At 49.2% G+C, this 17685-nt stretch overlaps 1 protein-coding gene across 2 annotated transcripts in view; it reads left to right on the forward strand.

Annotated features, from left to right (window-relative positions):
- Window positions 1-17685, forward strand: part of DAAM1 (dishevelled associated activator of morphogenesis 1) — a 91301-nt gene that overhangs the window by 11922 nt on the left and 61694 nt on the right. For both annotated transcript variants that reach the window (XM_053946296.1, XM_053946297.1), the window contains exon 2: window positions 6673-6771. The gene's annotated coding sequence lies outside the window, so the exon portion shown is untranslated. The remainder of the gene's footprint in view (window positions 1-6672; window positions 6772-17685) is intronic.

Consider the following 17685-nt stretch of genomic DNA (forward strand, 5'->3'; position numbering starts at 1 on the left):
GGAGCAGGTCTGTTCCTCCATGGGGGACCACTAAAGTGTGGAGCTAGGAATAAATCCGTGGGAGCTGCCATGGATGGCAGACTGGCGCTCCTGGCGTAAGCAGGCTCAGCTAATTTAATCTGCTGTGGACATGATCTCCTTTGTCTTCCAGTTGAGCTAAATATACCCTTTGGGTTGTGGTTATGGAGGCTAACTCCCTTTTTGATTATGGAAATCACATTAACACGGGATGCAGTTGGCTGCCTCCGGATGGAGCTGGGAGAAGAGTGGGATTGGGGCATCCCATGGCTGAAAATCTCTCCTGCTTACCTGTATCTGGACCAGGGCCAAAGTGTGGGATGCTCGATGGGCATCTGTGTGGAGGGCTCCAGCTGCAGAGTTTCGTGTGATGCAGGTTTTGGAAGCACGAGGAATTCCAGTATAGCCATAAGCCTTCCATTGTCTGACAGGTTTTGAAGTTTAGTGGCTGAGCTGCACCTACCTGGGCATGGCTGGTGGCTTCAGGACAGAGAAAAGGTCCCTCTCCATCTTTGCCTAATTCCCAGAAGCAGCAATTCTGCATTTCTGGATGCAAAGGAAAATAAAAAGCTGTTGGTCAGCTTGAGCAGCAATTGGAAGAAGTTTTAGTCTTGGAAGGCAAAAAGGAAATTAAGGGCCAGTGGTGAAATGTAATGTGTCAGTCCAAAGGTGCCACCTGGGAATGTGTGTTCCTGGGATTAGTCACACAGCACACAAGCTGTGTGATGGGAGATGCCTGTTCTGTCTGTGTGGGTGCTCTGCCAGAGCTGCTGCGTGGGTCTTTGGTTGCTTTATCTCCTGAGGTTTGTCCTGTGTGACAGCATCTCAGACTCTTCTAGTGTGACCTTGAAAGACCAGAAAGTCACAACAACTGGTAAAATGTACTGCTGCATCTTCCCTGCCATGATGGCCTCAAAGTCACTTATTTTTTTTTCTGCCCTCACTGTTGCTGGCTTCAGAGGAGCCAGGAAAACAGTTAATCAGGAGAGCTTTAGTGAAATATGGCTTCAGGGTCTCTAATATTGGCAACTTCTGAGTTAAATACCTGGTGTCAGCCATGCAAGTGCCTTGTGCAGGTATTTGCTGGAGGCTGGCAAACCTCTATTCCCCCATTTGCTGCCCTGGTGTGTAACCAGCTTATCTCTGAGCAGCTGGATTTAACCCTCTTTTCCACCTCTGTGCCAGCCCTTCACACTCTGCTGCTCCTCCCTCCCAGGATGCTGGGAAAAGCCTGGATGACTTCCATGGGAAATGGATGTTTGCCCTCCCTGGGATGATTGCTTTTGTTATTTAAAAAGAAACAAAACAAAAAATGCACCAGCAAACTCTTGGATTGGGATAATTAAGCCAATTGAAGTGTTTAAGTAAATAAGTTTCCCTTTAATTAAAAAAAAATAATATATGTATGTCTCATCATGGTTCTTAAAATAATGAGCCACTGACCTGCTGTATCTCTGATTTGGCTTACAGATGGAGAGGGGAGGTAAATTATCATGGAAGCATAGAATGTCCTGAGCTGGAAGGGACCCTTAAGGATCACTGAGTCCAACTCCAGCCCTGCACAGGACATCCCAAGAATCCCACCCTGTGCCTGAGAGCATTGTCCAAACACCCCTTGAACTCTGTCAGGTTTGGTGCTGTGATCACTGCCCTGGGGAGCCTGTTCTAGTGCCAGCCACCCTCTGGGGGAAGAACCTTTTCCTGATATCCAACCTAAACCTCCCTGGACACAACTTCATCCTGTTCCCTCAGGTTCTATCACTGGCAACCACAGAGAAGAGATTAGTGCCTGCCCCAAATTTTAGATAAAGTAGGGGAAATCAGCTTCACCCTTGATAGATCAGCTCCTTGTCTTCTGTGGCAGTGCCTGAGTTTGTTAGTTCAGGGAAGCAGAGGATTGCTCTCCAGGGGCAGGGCAGTTTGTCCTTGTCTCCTGGTGTCTCTGGAGCAGAGCAGCTCTCCACCGTGGGGCCAGTTTTCAGCTCAGAAAGGTGAGATCTAGCCTCCCTGCCCTTGCAGGCTCCATAAGCCAGGAGGATGCTGAGGAGCCAGGAGGATGCTGAGGAGCCAGGAGCTGTGCCCTGGGGCTGGGAGGAGCCAAGGGACCACATCACAGGGACACAGCAGAATAAAATGCTAATGGCGTTCCCAAAGCCAGTGCACGTGGGCATGGCAACCCCTCGGCGGTGGGTTCAGTGAATAGATGTGATGAGACACGTTTGTTTATCACAATGCTGATCAGTGCCGAGGGAAACGGGGTGTGTTTGGGGGCAGGGGTGAGGCAGCGTGGCAGGGCGGAGGTGCCTGAGATCGATGGGGACCACAAACACAGCTGTGTGTGCCTGAGTGCCCTGGTAACTTGAACTCATTGCTGCTGGGAGTCCCTGCCTCAGACTGCTGCCAGAGATGCTGTGCTCGTTATTAATCTGCTGGGATAATTGTAGTTTTAATGTTTCCAGCGGGGGAGTTCACAGGAGGCAGAGGCATTCCTAGAAGCCCTCGGTGGGTGCCATCCTGGAGGCATCCAGCAGCGTGACTCAGTGTCTTGGCTGATGGTGTTTTAAAGTGGGCCTCGGGTTGGTGCTGATTTTCAAAGCTAGGAGGTAAAATGAAGGAGACAGCGAGCACAGGCAGTGATTTGGAGCTGTGAAATAGCATTTTCACAGAATCACTGGGTTGGAAGAGATCTTCAAGACCATCGAGTCCAACCCAGCCCCAACACCTCACCTAAACCCTGGCACCCAGTGCCACATCCAGGCTTTGTTAAACACACCCAGGGATGGTGACTCCACCACCTCCCTGGGCAGCCATTCCAGAACTTTTGTCACCCTTTCTGTAAAAACCTTTTTCTAAAATCCAACCTCTATTTCCCTTGGTGCACCTTCCAAGCTGTGTCCTCTGGTTCTGTCAGCTGCTGCTTTTTGAGCTGTGCTTGGCAAAAGAGGCAGTTTGGGAGCAGGGCTGCTGCTGAACCCATGGTGGAAGGGCAGTGCCTGACCCTGGTTTGGCTGATGAGTGTGCAGGGAAGTGCTGCATGTGCATAAAAGCTGGGGAAATGTTTTGTGCTGGGGAATGGGAATGCTCCTCTTGCCTTTTCATCAAGAAGCTATAAAATGGCATCCAGCAGCTCTTCAGCCCATGCCTGGAAGCCAAAGCCAGGTGCATGCAATCCTGAACAAGGCACAGGGACATCTGGATTTTTATTTATATTTGAGCTACATTTGGCTACTGGAACAAACACCTGCAGAAAGTGGCCTTAGCCTTGGCTCAGCATCCTGAATGCAGACCACAGGTAGCCCTGAAGGGAGTTAGAGCTTGATGAAAGCACATTAAGCCATCAGTAGCAAGAGAAGCAGATAAGATCAACAAGCTGCAGTCTTTGGGAGCCCCATACTCTAGGAGAAATCGCTTTCAGAGCAAACACTCCTCATGTAGCTTCACAGGGTTGAAGGAGGACAATGCAGAAGAGATTCTAATGGATCTGTGCCACATCTCACCAGGGAGACAGTCCCTCCTCCCTGTTCCACAGTGAGTAGAGCCCAGAGGGGTGGCTGGGGCAGTGTTTGGCCTCTGTGTCCCATCCCACCTGGTGGCTGCAACTCTGTGTAAGCCAGCAAGCAGGTGTGAATGGAGTTTCTGCTGCTGTGAAACTGATGTCAGGCAGTGTTTTTTCCCTATTTGCTTGCAAAAATCATCTGTTGGCTCTGCCTGCTCTGGGGCAAAGAGGTGAGGACCAGGTGAGATGTGACACAGATCTGCACTGGTCCCTGTGTTGCCCTCTTCCAGCCCTCCAAAGTCCTGTAAGAAATGTCTACTTGGAAGAAGTGATTTCTGCTGGAATGTGGGACTGAAACGACTGCAGTGCAACCTCTCACTGCCGAGCAGAGTCCTCGTTTTGTCTTGTCCCGTTGATCCAAATGAAGTAATTTATAAGGACATTTTCCATGAATCAATAAATCCATGCTTGCTGCTGTGCCTGGGAGGTTTAATTTGCTCTAGATACTGCACGGAGTATCTCTGTCCTGAATTGCACTGCGAAGTTCTGCTCTTTGGGAGAGGATGAGGATACAGCTGGATCCTCTGGGAACATGCTGCCAGCATTTGATGGTGCCTGATCCCTGTTAATTGGGCACCTCCTGGTGTGGGCTGAAGAGTTCAGGCAGGCTGTAAGAGCAATAGTTTCCCTGTGTGGAGTTTGAGGGCTTAGTCCCATCGTGCCGAGCATTTACTGATGTTATACATCTTGGGGAAATTGAAGCAAAAAAAATAAAAAAGGGAGGGGCAGGATCATTGGCCTTTGAAGAGACCACAGTGCAGAAATCTGGGTTACAGGTAGGTTTCCCTTCCACATCTCTGAGTGATGCTTCCTCTCAAGAGGAATTCCTGTTATTCTGCACCACCTCCCTTTCCAAAAGCTGCTTTTATGAGCCCCTTGGAAGCAATGCACATGTGTTTACAAAGCCTGCCACTGGATCTGCCTGGAAAAAGAGAGTTCAGAAACACAGCTCTGCTACACACAGAGAAGTCAAAGGTAACCCCCAACCCGCCCCAGTCCTGAGCTTGTTTCCCTTGCTTTGTCTGAGCAGTGTCTGGTGAGGCTGGAACTGTGGTCATGGATGGATGAGAAGACCTTGCTTTCTGCTGTGCACTGGGGGTTTGGGGTTGTTCCTGGCCTCTTCCTGTGCACAATGGGTGTTTTGAAGGCCTCTGAACTGGTGGGGCACAGACTGGCTCAGCTGTCCCTGTGAGCACCTGGATCCCACCTCTCCATCCTGTTCCCCTTGCCTGGCTGAGCCCCCAGGGGCCCCTCCACTTCTTCTCCAGAGTGACTCCAAAACCATTTTATATCTCTTGGAGGTCAGAGTTCAAGCTGGAGAATCCAGAAACGTTCCCAGAGCCAAAACACGCCGTGGCAAGCGGGTGTGTGCCTGGTCTCTGCTTCTCATTTCCTTCATCACTGTGAGAGCAGTGGAGCTGCACATGGGGTTTCAGCAGGGTGTCCCCTCTTTTGTTCCTATATATTAGAAAAGTCTGTGCATGTGTTTATATTTAAAACCAATATGTATATATTTCAGCATGGCCGTTTGTGAGCTGTGCCCCTCGGGACTGGTCTGGTTGGACAAAGGAGGGATGTATTTCACAGCTGCCTACCTGTTGCACTGGCAGCTGTGTGATGGTCCTGCTGGTCCAGCCGTTCTTGCACTTGGAATAACAGGTGTTGGCAGGGAGTCATCCCAAACCTGCTCAGACCCAGCTAGGAAGGATCTTTTTGAAGTGAGCAGGCTTTGGAGTAAGTCTGGCAGCACCAGTGGAGAGGCTCCGTTGCTGTTATTTGTGTCACAGCCTGGGCAGTCCATTCCATGTGTGCCTTTCTTGCATTTTCCATGCCCTCTTTCCCACATGCTTGCTGGTGTGTTGGAAAGAAGCAGATGCAGCTTCTGGTGGCAGGGCTGGATGTTGGGCTTGTTGCCCATCCTCTGGGACAGCAAACACAAGGCCAAACAATGGCTGTGCCAGCGGCGAAGTGGAGCAGCCATAGAAAGTTGTCATTTAAAATAATTGCCATAACGGCTTCTCCTCCCTTTCTTCCACCCCTTCCCCATGTTCTTCCCCCTCACTGTGTCCTTCCCCACCCATAACCTGGGGGCTGCCTGGATCTCTTCAGGATTTATGTTAAAAGGGAAGTGTTATGTACGTAATTAAACCGTCGTATTGCTGGATGGAAATGGGATTTGCTGCTTACTGCTGTGACTCTTTCTCATGCATGAGGGTGAACTGATTGATTACTGAGGTTTGAGATTAAATATTCCCCTGAGCTCCACTGGCATTTAGTGTACTGGGGGGAGGGCAGAGGGAAGGGGTGGAGGGGAATTCTGGTTTTCCTCCAAGGCAAGGAGAGCACGGGAATGTGCTGAGCACATCCCCTTGTCTTGGTCTGCAGCACTGGCTGTAACAGGCTCCTGGCGTGGGTGTCTTGGACACCAATAAAGCAGGTGCCTCACTCCATATCCGTGGTGGTGGATGGGCTGCTGGTGGGCTTTGCAAGCTCCTCTCACTGCTGCATGGAGCATCCCACTGCATCCTGCCCAGTCCCGGTGGCTCAGCTGCCTCCCCACCTGCCCACACCTCATCCCTGGCTCACATCCCTCCCAGCCTAGCAGCGGGGTAGACCTGCTTTCCCCCTCTTTCTCCTTAGGAGTGCATCTTATTTGTTTATTTTCCTTAGCTTCTTTTCATCCGAAAACCCCTCTGTGTTTGGTTTCGATGGGAAAGGAGGAAAAACCCCCACGCGCCGCTCCTCGAGTGCGTGGTGGGCTGGAGACGCCGCCTTCGCCCGCTTCCCTTGAAGTCTAATTTTAGCTGAAGGCGACGGGATCCCTCCAGGGTATGGCAGAGATTTCCCATCAGCTGCCTAGACCTCAAGAAACAAAACACACAAACAAACACAACGCAGAAGCACTTAAGGTTTATTTGGGTGAATTCTTTCAAAAAAAGGGTGTGACTTTTTTTTTTTTTTTTTTTTTTTTTTTTTTTTTAACGAGCAGCCCCTGCGCACGCTGGCTTTGTTCTGCTGCAGTCGGGTATTTCAGGTCTTCCAAGATTCAGTCAGAATAATTAGTTACTGTCTGTTTGTACCTTCTGTTTTTGTTGCAGGGTTACCAAGGGGTGCATTTATCTTCCAGAGGGCTGCCTAAGTGTCGCTTAATCATTAAAGCATCCGATTTCCTCCAAGTTACCTGCCATGAGGCTTATGTAAGTAAACAAATAAATAAATAAATGAAAGCAGGGAGGGTGGGGATGGTGTTGGTGGATTCAGCTTGGGGAGGGGGGGCGGTTTGTACGGATTTTTCCTGATTGTCACGGGTTTAATTGTGAGTTGCCTGTGGTTCCCAGCCCGTCATGTGGGGATCAGAGGACTGAGTGTTTGGATTGGCGCTGAACGACCCAGCCAGTTTAATGAGGCCTCTCTCAGCCAAGCCTTCACCCCGCTAAACTGGCAAGAGCTGTGTTGCTCCCTGTCATTTCAGGAGCAGGGGGGGAAAAAAAGACCTTACAGGAATGAAAGGCTTTTGCTTTCACTCGTACAGTTATGGCTTTGACTCCTTAACCCAGCAGTATCCCTTATAAAAATCACAGCTCTGTCTGGAAATAAGTTACCACTGTAAGTTAGGCAGGATTGGGAATTAGCTGTTTTTCAGCCTGTATTTGCCATGTTTGGTTTGGGAAGGGGGACTGTTAATGCACACATTTCCCATCTCTAACACAGGAGGTGAGAAAGACTCAGGAAGTCACTGCAGAGGAGGGTGGGATGGCTGGGAAGCCTCGCAGGGAGAGCAGTGAGGTGCTGAACCAGCCCTAGTTCCTGCCTGGAACCTGAGTGAATTGTGTGATGTTTTCCCTTCAGAGTTTGTCACCGAGAGCAGATGAGTGGCCCTGTTCTGATGGCAGCGTGGGGCTGGACAATTTGCTTTCTTCCCGTTGGTTTCTCTTCCTTCCTGAGCTGGCGTGGTCGGGGTCGGGTTCTGAGGTGCTGGCTTGTCAGCTGCCTTTGCTGCCTCATTTATCGTGTCATTGTGCAAACCCTGAGAGCGAGGATGGGTTTAGATACTTTGAAATCCAGAAGCAGCCTTTGCCATCAGTTTCTCTGCTTTCCTGTGTGAGAGGGAGCATACATTTTTTGACGTTGATTGCTTTGTGTTAGCCGTTCTTGGAGATACAGGTGCGCAGCTGGGCTTTGTTCTCCTTCCTTGGGAGAAGCTCATGAAAGGGAAGGGGCCTGGAGGTGGGACCAAAGGGATCTGCAGGGCTTTGGTGGCCTCAGGGAAAATTGCCTGTGTGAAGGTTGAGGTTGAAGTCCATCTTCTCTCTGCGTTTGTTGGGAAGAGTAAAGACAAGTGATGGGTCATGTGTTGGACTCTGCTGTGGCAGAGCTGAAGCTGGGCATGATCCCACATCCTGTCCCAGCTCCCAAGTAACAATTTGGAGAGACAAATCCCCTGGCAAGCCCCCTGTCCTCTCTGGGACCGCTGTGGTGGCTGTCACAAGCAGCAGTGTGTTGCTGGTGGCCTTTGCTCTTTCTGCTCCGATGTGTGTGGAGGTGAGAAAAGTCCTACTTGATGGAGATACTCTTAAGAAAGCCTGTCATCCTGATTTTTTCCTTGATGTTTGCCCAGCTGGAAAGCTGGTGGCCGTTCAGACAACACCTCCCGAAGCACTGGGAATGTGTGATGTGCAGCACAGCCAGTGCTCCTGCCTGGCATGGTCCCTCCAGCCACAGTGAGGGATGCTGGAGAGGCTGGCAGGTCTCTAATCCCCATCCCACTGGTGTGTGCCTGCCTGCTTCACCGGGCCTTTCACAGATCTGCTTGGCTTGGGCAGAGTGAGAGGTGGGGAGGAGGAGCAGAGCTGCTAGGAGTGGAGGAGAGTGGAAGCATGGAGGGGAAGGGAGATGACAGAGTGGTGGAGATGGATGCTGGGAGGAAGAGGAGATGATGTGGCTCATTTGCCTGGTGCTTTAGAAGTTGCTTAGTTAAATTAAGTGCTCACTAGGGAGCCTCATTTGGCTTTTAAATAGCTTTGGAGCATGCGAATGCTGTGTTGCTCTCTTCTTTCTGCAGTGAGAGCCACCTCCTGTCCCCATCTCTCTTGGAAGAATATCCCTGTTAAAAGTCTACCTTAGGATGTGGTACAGGAAGCTTGGTGGTCACCTGCTTTCAAAAAGCCTTTCAAAGTTCTCTCCCAAGCTCCTCATCATTCCAGACCATCCATCCTTTGTTTTTTTCCAGTCTGGGCACTGTGAGCTTTGGTGGTTGGGACTGAGCACAGATTCCCTCTCCTGCAGAGGCCACAGCGTGCCAGGAGCTCTGGTGTTCATCACACAGCACCAGCTGGGCTGGGCTGAGCTGGCTGGTCTTCCACCATCTCTCCTTGAGCACCCCACTTAAGGCAGAGGTTGATGCCCCTTTGGCTTTCCTGTTCTTTTGAAGGGCTGTGTATTTTTTCTTTCCTTTCAGCCAGCTGAAAAACTGCTCCAAGAGACTGGAGAATTATTTTGAGTGCCTTATTTCCCTGGTTGTACCTTGGTGCAGAGCTGGATGTTATTTGTGCACTTGATCATCCTGCTACTGTTAAAGGAAATTCATAATGCTTAGTTTTATTTAATTTCTGTAGAAAATGAAAGTATCTCAAGATGTTTATTTTTCTTTGTCTCCAGAGTAACACACTCAGTGATGGAGGGTGCCAAAGGCAGGCACAAATCCTGAGGATGGGGATGCAAACAATGTTTGGTCTCCAAAAAACTCTGTCTCAGTCAAGGATGGGGAATATTCCCCACCACAGAGCCACCTTGGGGCTTCAGCTGTGTCCCCCCATGCAAGGAGATCGTGGCCACCAGGTGCCACTGAGGTGTCCCAGGCATGGGGCTCCCTCCTTGCTCTGGTCCCTCCACCATGTGCCCACCAGCCACTTCCAGACGTGGTGGGGGAAGGTTTGGGAGGAGCACACCCCATTTTCCTCATAAAACTCCAAACAAGAAGCTTGGCCTGGTTTAGATTTTAAAAATAACTTGCACATTTGGAAGCTAAAGTTTCAGAAGGGCTCCGAACGGGATAATGGCTTTGATCGTGACAGTCCGAGATCAAGGGAGGGCTTTTTAGGTTTGCTGCATCAGCTGGAAAATATATTGTAGTGTCTAGACTTTATCATCCTCAAGAAAGGCTCTTTTTTTTTTTTTTTTTTTTTCCTACTCTACAAAAGGTCTAATCCAAAGCCCATGTACAGTTGGTAGGAGGGGCTTTGATTGTGTCCAGGAGCATGTTGAAAGAGGTGGAGATGAGCTTTGGGCTTTGAAGGACTCGGACCCTGCTTTAGAGGCGCCGCTGTTTCCAATGGAACTTGTGTCAGCAGTGGGATGAGGAGGCTGAGGATGGGGACCAGCTGTGCTCCAGTCCCCCCTCCCCAGAGCGGTCAGTTCCTGCAGCTGAGCCCTGCTGACACCTCAGGGCTCATCCTTTGGCTGCTGTGCTCGTGGTGAGCTGCTCAGACCAGAATGTTCCACAAGTGTCTCAGTTTTCTCTGTGTAATAACCATAAACATCCACGTTTGATGGTGTGTGGACAGAACTTGAGAATTTTTAGCTTGAGTGTAGAAAATGTATGGCTTTCTCTCCATACCATTCCATAAGTGGGTTTTAAATTTTTTTTTATTATTTTACTGAATTTTTAAAATAATTTTTGGAGGGTTTTTTTGGAATTCCTAAAGAGAGGCAGGGAAGGATCTTCCTAAGTTGCTTGGAATAGACTTAAAAGCCTGCTGAGAAGGTGAGGGCATCTGGCCACATGTATTTATAGAATCATTAAAGCTGGAAAAGATCATTGAGTCCAGTCTTTGATCAAACACCACCTTGCCAACCAAACCACAGCACCGAGTGCCACACGCAGTTGTTTCTTGAACACCTCCAGGGATGGTGACTCCACCACTGCCCTGGGCACTCTGTCCCAATGCTTAACAGCCCTTTCAGTGAAGAAATTCTTCCTGATGTCCAACCTGAACCTCTCCTGACATAGCTTGAGGCCACGTCCTTTTGTCCTGTCCCTTGTTCCCTGGGAGCAGAGCCTGAGCCCCACCTGGCTGTACTCTACTGTCAGGGAGTTGTAGAGTGAGAAGGTCCCCACTGAGCCTCCTTTTCTCCAGGTTGAGCCCCCCAAGCTGATCCTCATCAGACTCGTTCTCCAGACCCCTCTCCAGCTCCTTTCCCTTCTCTGGACACATTAATGTCCTTCTTGTTGTGAGTGGCCCAGAACTGGACACAACACTTGAGGTGTGGCCTCACCAGTGCTCAGTACAGAGGGACTGACTCTTCCTGAAAGCCCACGTAGCAATCAAGCTCCTCTGTCACATTGGAATATGCCCTGTGCATGAAGCAGAGGCAGTTTTTCTTTGAAACACTGGGTTTTCTGTGCAGGGCTCTCGGGTGTGTTTGGGCAGGTGTGTCATGGGCAAAGTCACCACCAGCCATTTCCTTGGTGTCTCTGCTGCAGCACACCAGGATGCCATGCTCAATGCCCGAGGCTTTGGAGAGTTTGCAGCCTAGTTATGAAAGCTTCATCTGGAAGCTTTGAGAAACATTTGGAAATGTTTTGGAAAACATTTGGATCGAGAATGCCGTAGCTCTGCGCTTGGTTGTTTTACTTTGCTTTGTCCTTGAGCGAGAAAAGTGCTGTTTGGTTTCTGGTTTTTTCTTTCCATCAGTTTTTCTTTTAGACAAACTTATTTCCAGGGATAAATCAGAGCAAATGCCAGTGTGAAAATAGTTTGTGGTGTAAAATGGTACTAAAGTTGTGCTGGAAGGGATCTTGAGAGGCTACCTTGTCCCCAAGGGTGGTTGAATACGCTCATTGGTCTGGAAAGTGATCGTCTTTGCTGGAAGTTGTTTTGTCATAAATTATCTCAGGAGCAGAGGCAAAAATCAACCAAATAATGCTGTCAGTATGTGTGCACGAGCCTTCCTCAGTTTATTCAAATCATTTGCTGAATAAATGTCGAAAATTAATGCTGGGTTTGTTCCCAGAGCTATTCAAAGTAATATTCCAGAGTAAGCTTTTCCACCTTGGCATTTGGCAATATACTAAAAGCTTTATGGATGAATTGCACTTACCCACAGTCTGTATTTGACATGGAGCAATCCCTGTTTTGCCCCATTTCTGAGACAACCAGTCCCTAGAAGTCCCACTGGGATGAAGAGCAGGTTTTTCTTTGTTTCTTGTGAATTAGTTGTGACTTTTCAGTTTCCCAGGTGCTTACCTGCCCTGTGGAAACCCACAGCAGCCTCTCCCTTTGACATCTGCAGGCTTAGATAAAAGTTGTAAGATCCTGGGCAAGGATCACTAGAAATCCTCATCTGCTTTGAGATTGAGCCAAGTGATGACTTTCAGTTAATTTCTCCTGCATCTTCCTCTGTCCCAGCTTTGTGTCTTGAACGATGAATCAAAAAAAAACATACCCAAGAGTCCTACTTTAATGCCCCCACCTTTTAAAGGTGCTGCAGAGCTCCATGGGTTGCTTGCAGCTCCCCACTTCAGTGATGGAAGGTTCTGAAAGAGGTTCACCTGTAGCCAGCTGGATGCAGGCTTGTTCTCCAGCCAGCAATGCATTGGTGCTGTGATCCCCAGAGCCCAGATGGTGACTGGTTTTTCCTTCATCTGGTCCTTTTCCCAACCAGTTCACAGTAGGGGATAGGGGAGTTCATCCATTTTTGGCTGTGGGGAAGGCTTGGCGAGCCCCCCTTGGCCCATCTGCACATTTGAAGATGACTGGCATCAGTGTTATTGTTTGGCCAAGTGTATGCAGGGATATCACAGCTTAGATTTGTTACAGATGGGTTTCTGGATATAGTCTAAGGCATTCTGCCAGCCAATTTTATATCTGTGTAAAAGTGATTGGCATTGCTATAAATAAAGCTGCTGTGGGATTATAAATCTAAATATACTTATTCATTAAATTATTTTTACATTTCCACTGGGTTGTCATCCTGGCTTATCATAAGCAAACCATGCTGTCTGCCTGAGTGTTATCCACAGCTCCAGCAATGCGGCTTCTGAGGCTTGGAAGTATCTTTTCACTTGTGTGTGAGCTATCCATGAGTCTCTGTGCCATGGATTTCTTCACCAGGACTTCCTCACAGTCATCACTGGGAATGACCCTGTCCTGAAAACTGCTGTAGAAGTGGCAGTGGCTGTAAATACAGGAATGTGAATTTTTCTTTCTTGGTTCACAAGTGAGCATGACTTTGCTGGGGTATTTAGTACCTGTGACCTGGTAAATACTATTTGCATGGCTCCTTTGGTGCTGGGAAGGGCTCCTCCACAAGATCCTCCATCTGTGTCCTCGGGCAGGGAGTCTTGCAAAGTTTCTTCCTTCTGTGCCCCAGGCCAGCCTGCATGGAAACAGGGGTCTTTCCACCTGGTTTAACCATCCCTGCTGGTTGTTTTGGCTACGGGAGCAAGGAAGAAAGTCCCCCAGACCAGTTCCAGGTGCAGCTGTGAGCTGGGGAGGTGCTGGAGGGAGAGCCTGGCCAGACACCAGCACAGCCAGGCAGCGATGCAGGCACTGGTAAATCTGGCTTGGTCTTTGAACAGGCTGATGAGAACACTGAGAGCTGCAGCCTCCGGTTTCTCTGGGGTTTTTTTTACTTCTCTTTTCAAAGCATTTGATTATTAATTCAGTAAATGATGAAGCATAGAGAAACATGTGCCTGAGTGGCAGAATATCAGCTGCCTCACTCTCCTCAGTAATAACATGCATTGTTGAAAGTTAACCCATGATTTTAGCTCCATTTCCTAATGAAGGGAAGCTTTAAAGTCTGTCTGTCCATCTGCTCCTCCTCCCATCACTGACAATTCATTAAGTCCATTGCCTGGTTTTGTCCTTTCTTTCAGACTGTTTTTTCACCTCAAATTTGTGGGGCTGCTGCAATTTTTTGTCGAAACAGCCATCAAGTTAGAAGGGTGTTACGGAGGTTTTTTATTAAGGGATGCAATGAAACCTCAGCCTGTACTAGACACCAGGGAATACACATAAATGTTATGAACATCCAAGCCATAAAGAGTGCTTTAGTTGGATTTGCCATGTTATGAGACAGCAGAGAGCCTGCAGGTCTCTGTGCAGACATGTAGGTGTTGCCTGGGGGATGTTCACCTCAGTGAATTCTCTGATGTCTAATAAATGTAAGTTCATCCTGCAGCCTCACTCTAAAAGTGGCTTGTGTTGCTGAGATTCACAGAAGGAAATATTTCCATTCATGTTGGTATTCCTAGTGCTGCTCACCCACTAAATATTGTTTTGATAGCATAACAGGGTCAGCACTGGCTTGTAGGGTCTTCAGAAACTGGTAGCAGCATTTGGATATCTTGACTTTTTGCTGGAGCTGGTTGCCAGTCCACGTGCATTTTGGCACTGTGGAGGCAGGGGAGGCCATGCTGCTGGGATTCAGCATCCTCAGGGTGGGAGCTGGACCATGCTGTTGGAAACCTCACCATGCTGTGTCTCAGGAAAGCACAGTCTGGCAGGTGAGCAGCAGATGGAGAGGAGAAGCCTGAGGGAGGGGGGGGGTCCTGTGTCTCTGCCTCTGGGTTGTTTCTGGTGCCCAGTGGCTGAGCTGCAGCTGCATGGTGGAGGTAAGAGGTTGTGGGTTGTGTCCTGGAGGTACCAGGGCTGGTTTGAGCAGAACAAATGTCACAAACGCAGAAGTTAAATGAAGCATTTTTGCCTGGTGCTGGTTAGGACAGAGGTTACTGTGGCCAGAGCTGTGTGGCTGGTGCCAGCAAACAGGGAGGTGGTTGCCTCTGGGATGACATTCCCATGGTCTCTGTGTCCTGCTGCAGACCCTAGTGCAGTGATGTACCCCCTTCCTCCCTAAACCAGCAACAGCTCCTGGCTGGCACACGTTACCCAGGCTCTGGAGGTGCTGGTGTGGGTGCTCAGAGCATCTGTAAGGTAATCTGGGGGTTATGGTGTGACCAGCTGGGCTTGGTGCTGCTGATAGATGGGTCCTGTGTGGGTGTGAGATCTTTTCATCACCTTGTCTCAGGGGGAAGGGAGAGACCCTGAAAGAAAAGACCAGCCACCACCACTTCCCTGCAGGGATATGATGGGGTGCAAACAGGATTTGACATTCAGTATGTTCTTGGTGAGCTGCCAAATGTTTGCATATCAGCCTGGCTTTTACTAGTAGGTGTCAATGCTTCTTTCCAGGCCTGGTTTCCACCAAAACCGGAATTCTTTGCAGTGTTGGGGGCTTTTTCCCCCCCCTCTTTGTTTCTTTTTTTCTTTCTCCATTCAGTGCCTTAGTAAGAACACAGCTGAAGTCCTGGGAGCCCAAACTAAACCTGTGTATTGCACACGGGGCCGATTAGACGCCGTGGTAATAAGCATTTGAACCTAAAGCTAGATTAGGCAGGGAGCACTCTGAGGCTGGATTTGCATAGCACACATTCCTTTTCCACAGGATGTGTTGGCAAATCTTCTGGAAGTGAATTCAGAAAGCGCTGGCATGCGTCAAGTGCTCCTGTTGATGCATGGGCTGCTCTTCTCACTAGGCACTCACTGGGAAAAAAATGCCTGTGATTGCCTGGAAGATGCTTTTTCTCCTCTCTGCCTGCTCTCAGGGCTCATGTTGCAGTCCATGGCGATGGGTAGCTCTTGCCAGCTCTACAAATCTGCAATAAGGGCATTTTGAAAGTTTTTGCCTGGAGAGGCAATTATTTCGGGGTGCTTTCTTTTCCTGTGACAACTCTGGCAGTAGTGGAGTGAATCTGGAATTTTCAGGTACCTAAATCAACTTTGCAGCTTCTTCAAGCTTTCACTTCAATGTTACAGGTCTTGTGCTGGAAAAAGATTTGTTATCCAAAAGCCATTTAATTTCCTTAGCCTCTGGACAGTCAGAAGATTGTGGATGATCTGAGGGTCAGTCTCTCTTTGCTTTATGTCATTACCATGTGTTCAGGCCATCCAGACTGCAGTGTTAGTTTGGGGCAATGGGATGCAGAGGTCAGACAAGGGGGGGGAAATGTTTTTCCATGCTTAGGGCAGTGTCTGGGCAGCAAACCTGCAGGCTGTCTGTTCTAGGAGGGGGTTTGAGATGGAGTCATGGGTTTCAGTACTAGGCTTAGACTTGCTGGACCCCACTTTCTGATCCATGGTGTTGTGTGGGCTGTGTTGGAAGACCTGACATTCTGGTGAAGGCAGAGCTGCCCCCCTGAGTGGCCTCTATTGCCACTTTTGCTGATAGAGGTGTTTCAAGAGCTGCAGAAGGAATGGGAGGGTGTTTCAGGGTGTTGGGGATGTATTCTCTCACTGCACAGCTGGGCAGACCTGGTGTCAGTCAAATGCATTGCCCTGAAGCCACGAAAGGAGGGGAGCTCTGAAGGAATGCCACAAGTCACTGATCACCAGAGCACCTGAAGCCTTACCCAGGTGTGAAGAGCTCTGCAAGACCCACCATCCCCAGGACTCACCTCTTGAAAGTGTGAAGTTCTCCGTGGGTTTGGATTGTGGGTGAACCAGACTGGTGTTGATGGGGAGAAGTAAAAATGCCGTCACTACAAGATTTATTTGCTGAGCATGACTCCAGCTGCTCTGGAATAGCCTTTGCTCAGCTGGGGTCAGCTGTCCTGGCTGTGTCCCCTCCCAGCTCCTGGTGCACCCCCAGCCTCCTGGCTGGTGGCGTGGGGTGAGGAGCACAGAAGACCTTGACTCTGCGCCAGGGCTGCAGAGCAGTAACTCAAACATCTCCGAATTAGCAACACAGTTTCCAGCACAAAACCAAAGAAAACCAAGCATTCCAGCCACAACCAGCTTGGGAAGGGGCAGGACTGCTCTGAGGAAGGTGAGAGGGGTGACGTGGTGGTATGGGAGCATCTCTGCAGAGGGCAGTGGGTGGGTGTCAGAGTTTGGTGCTGCTCCCCAGCAGGAGTGGGTGACACTGTGGCTCTCTGAGCCCCCACTGTGGCTCTGTGAGCCCACACCGTGCCTGCAGTGGCCTTGGGGAAGGTGCATCTGTGCTCGTGGGCATGTCTGAAGTGTGGTGAGTCCCAGATATATCAACACCAGTCTGCCCTCCTGCTGCAGACGTGATTAAACTTGAAAAATGAAACATGGTTATGTTCTCTCAGGGTGTCTGCGCCTCTCAGGAGCCCCATGGGTCACTCTTTCAAAGTTGTTATTTGCAATTGCTAGGCTTTTTTTTTTTTTTTTTTTTTTTTTTTTAGGAAAGGGAGATAATTGTATAAATATCTAGAGGGGCGGGAAGCTTGTGTTGCAGTTTGTACCGGGTGCAGTGTGAAAACCTGTGAAGAGAAATCCCCTCCCATATGTAGCTGTGGCAGGGATGTGACCGCTGTTGCTGTGATATTGCCCTTTCAGGGGGTTTCCTCACTGAAATGTTTGCTCAGGTGGGGTGGAGAGGCTCATTTTTTGAGCAGTATATAGAGGGGAAGGCAGGCAGGATGCCTGAAGCACTAGAGATGCTGTGGATGCCTTGTTTGGACTCCAGACTCTCTGGGGAAAACCAGATTTGGTTACATCAAAGCACAGAGGAAAAACTAACAATCCTGTGCATGTACTCAGTGTGTTTAAATTCAGTTTGTATTGACACTACTGATGCTGATACTTTCCTGGATTAAGCATTAAAATAGCCTCTATTGATTTTTAAATGCATCCCCTTGGGACCTCCACTGGACTGACATTCCCCTCTGGATGCTCCAGCAGGAAAAGAGGAGCCTTCCTTTGGTCCATCCCCAGCAGCCATGTGTGGAAGGATCCCTCCCCTGGTCAGAGGCTGGATAATTAGGCAATTAAAACCACGTGCCCCCATTAAGACAGGTCCTCTGAACTGCAGGTGGTGGATTTGAGCAGCTGTCCTGGAAAATCGAGTCCTGCTGCCCTGTGGCTCGGGATGGTGCAGACCCATTGTGGTCAAAGCAGAGCTTTTGCCATAAGCTACATTATGCTGTAGCCACATAAAATAAGTATGACCAAGCCTTCTAGTTAATCTCACTTGCTGTGCTCATCTGATCTTTTTTTTTTCTTTTGTTTAAATGCAAACGGTATTTCAGTGAAATGTGATAAAAGTTGCTGTTTTTTCCCAGGCTGGGTGGGGGCTGATGGGAT

Source organism: Vidua chalybeata, chromosome 6 (assembly GCF_026979565.1).
Source record: "Vidua chalybeata isolate OUT-0048 chromosome 6, bVidCha1 merged haplotype, whole genome shotgun sequence".
NCBI classification, from domain to species: Eukaryota; Metazoa; Chordata; class Aves; order Passeriformes; family Viduidae; genus Vidua; species Vidua chalybeata.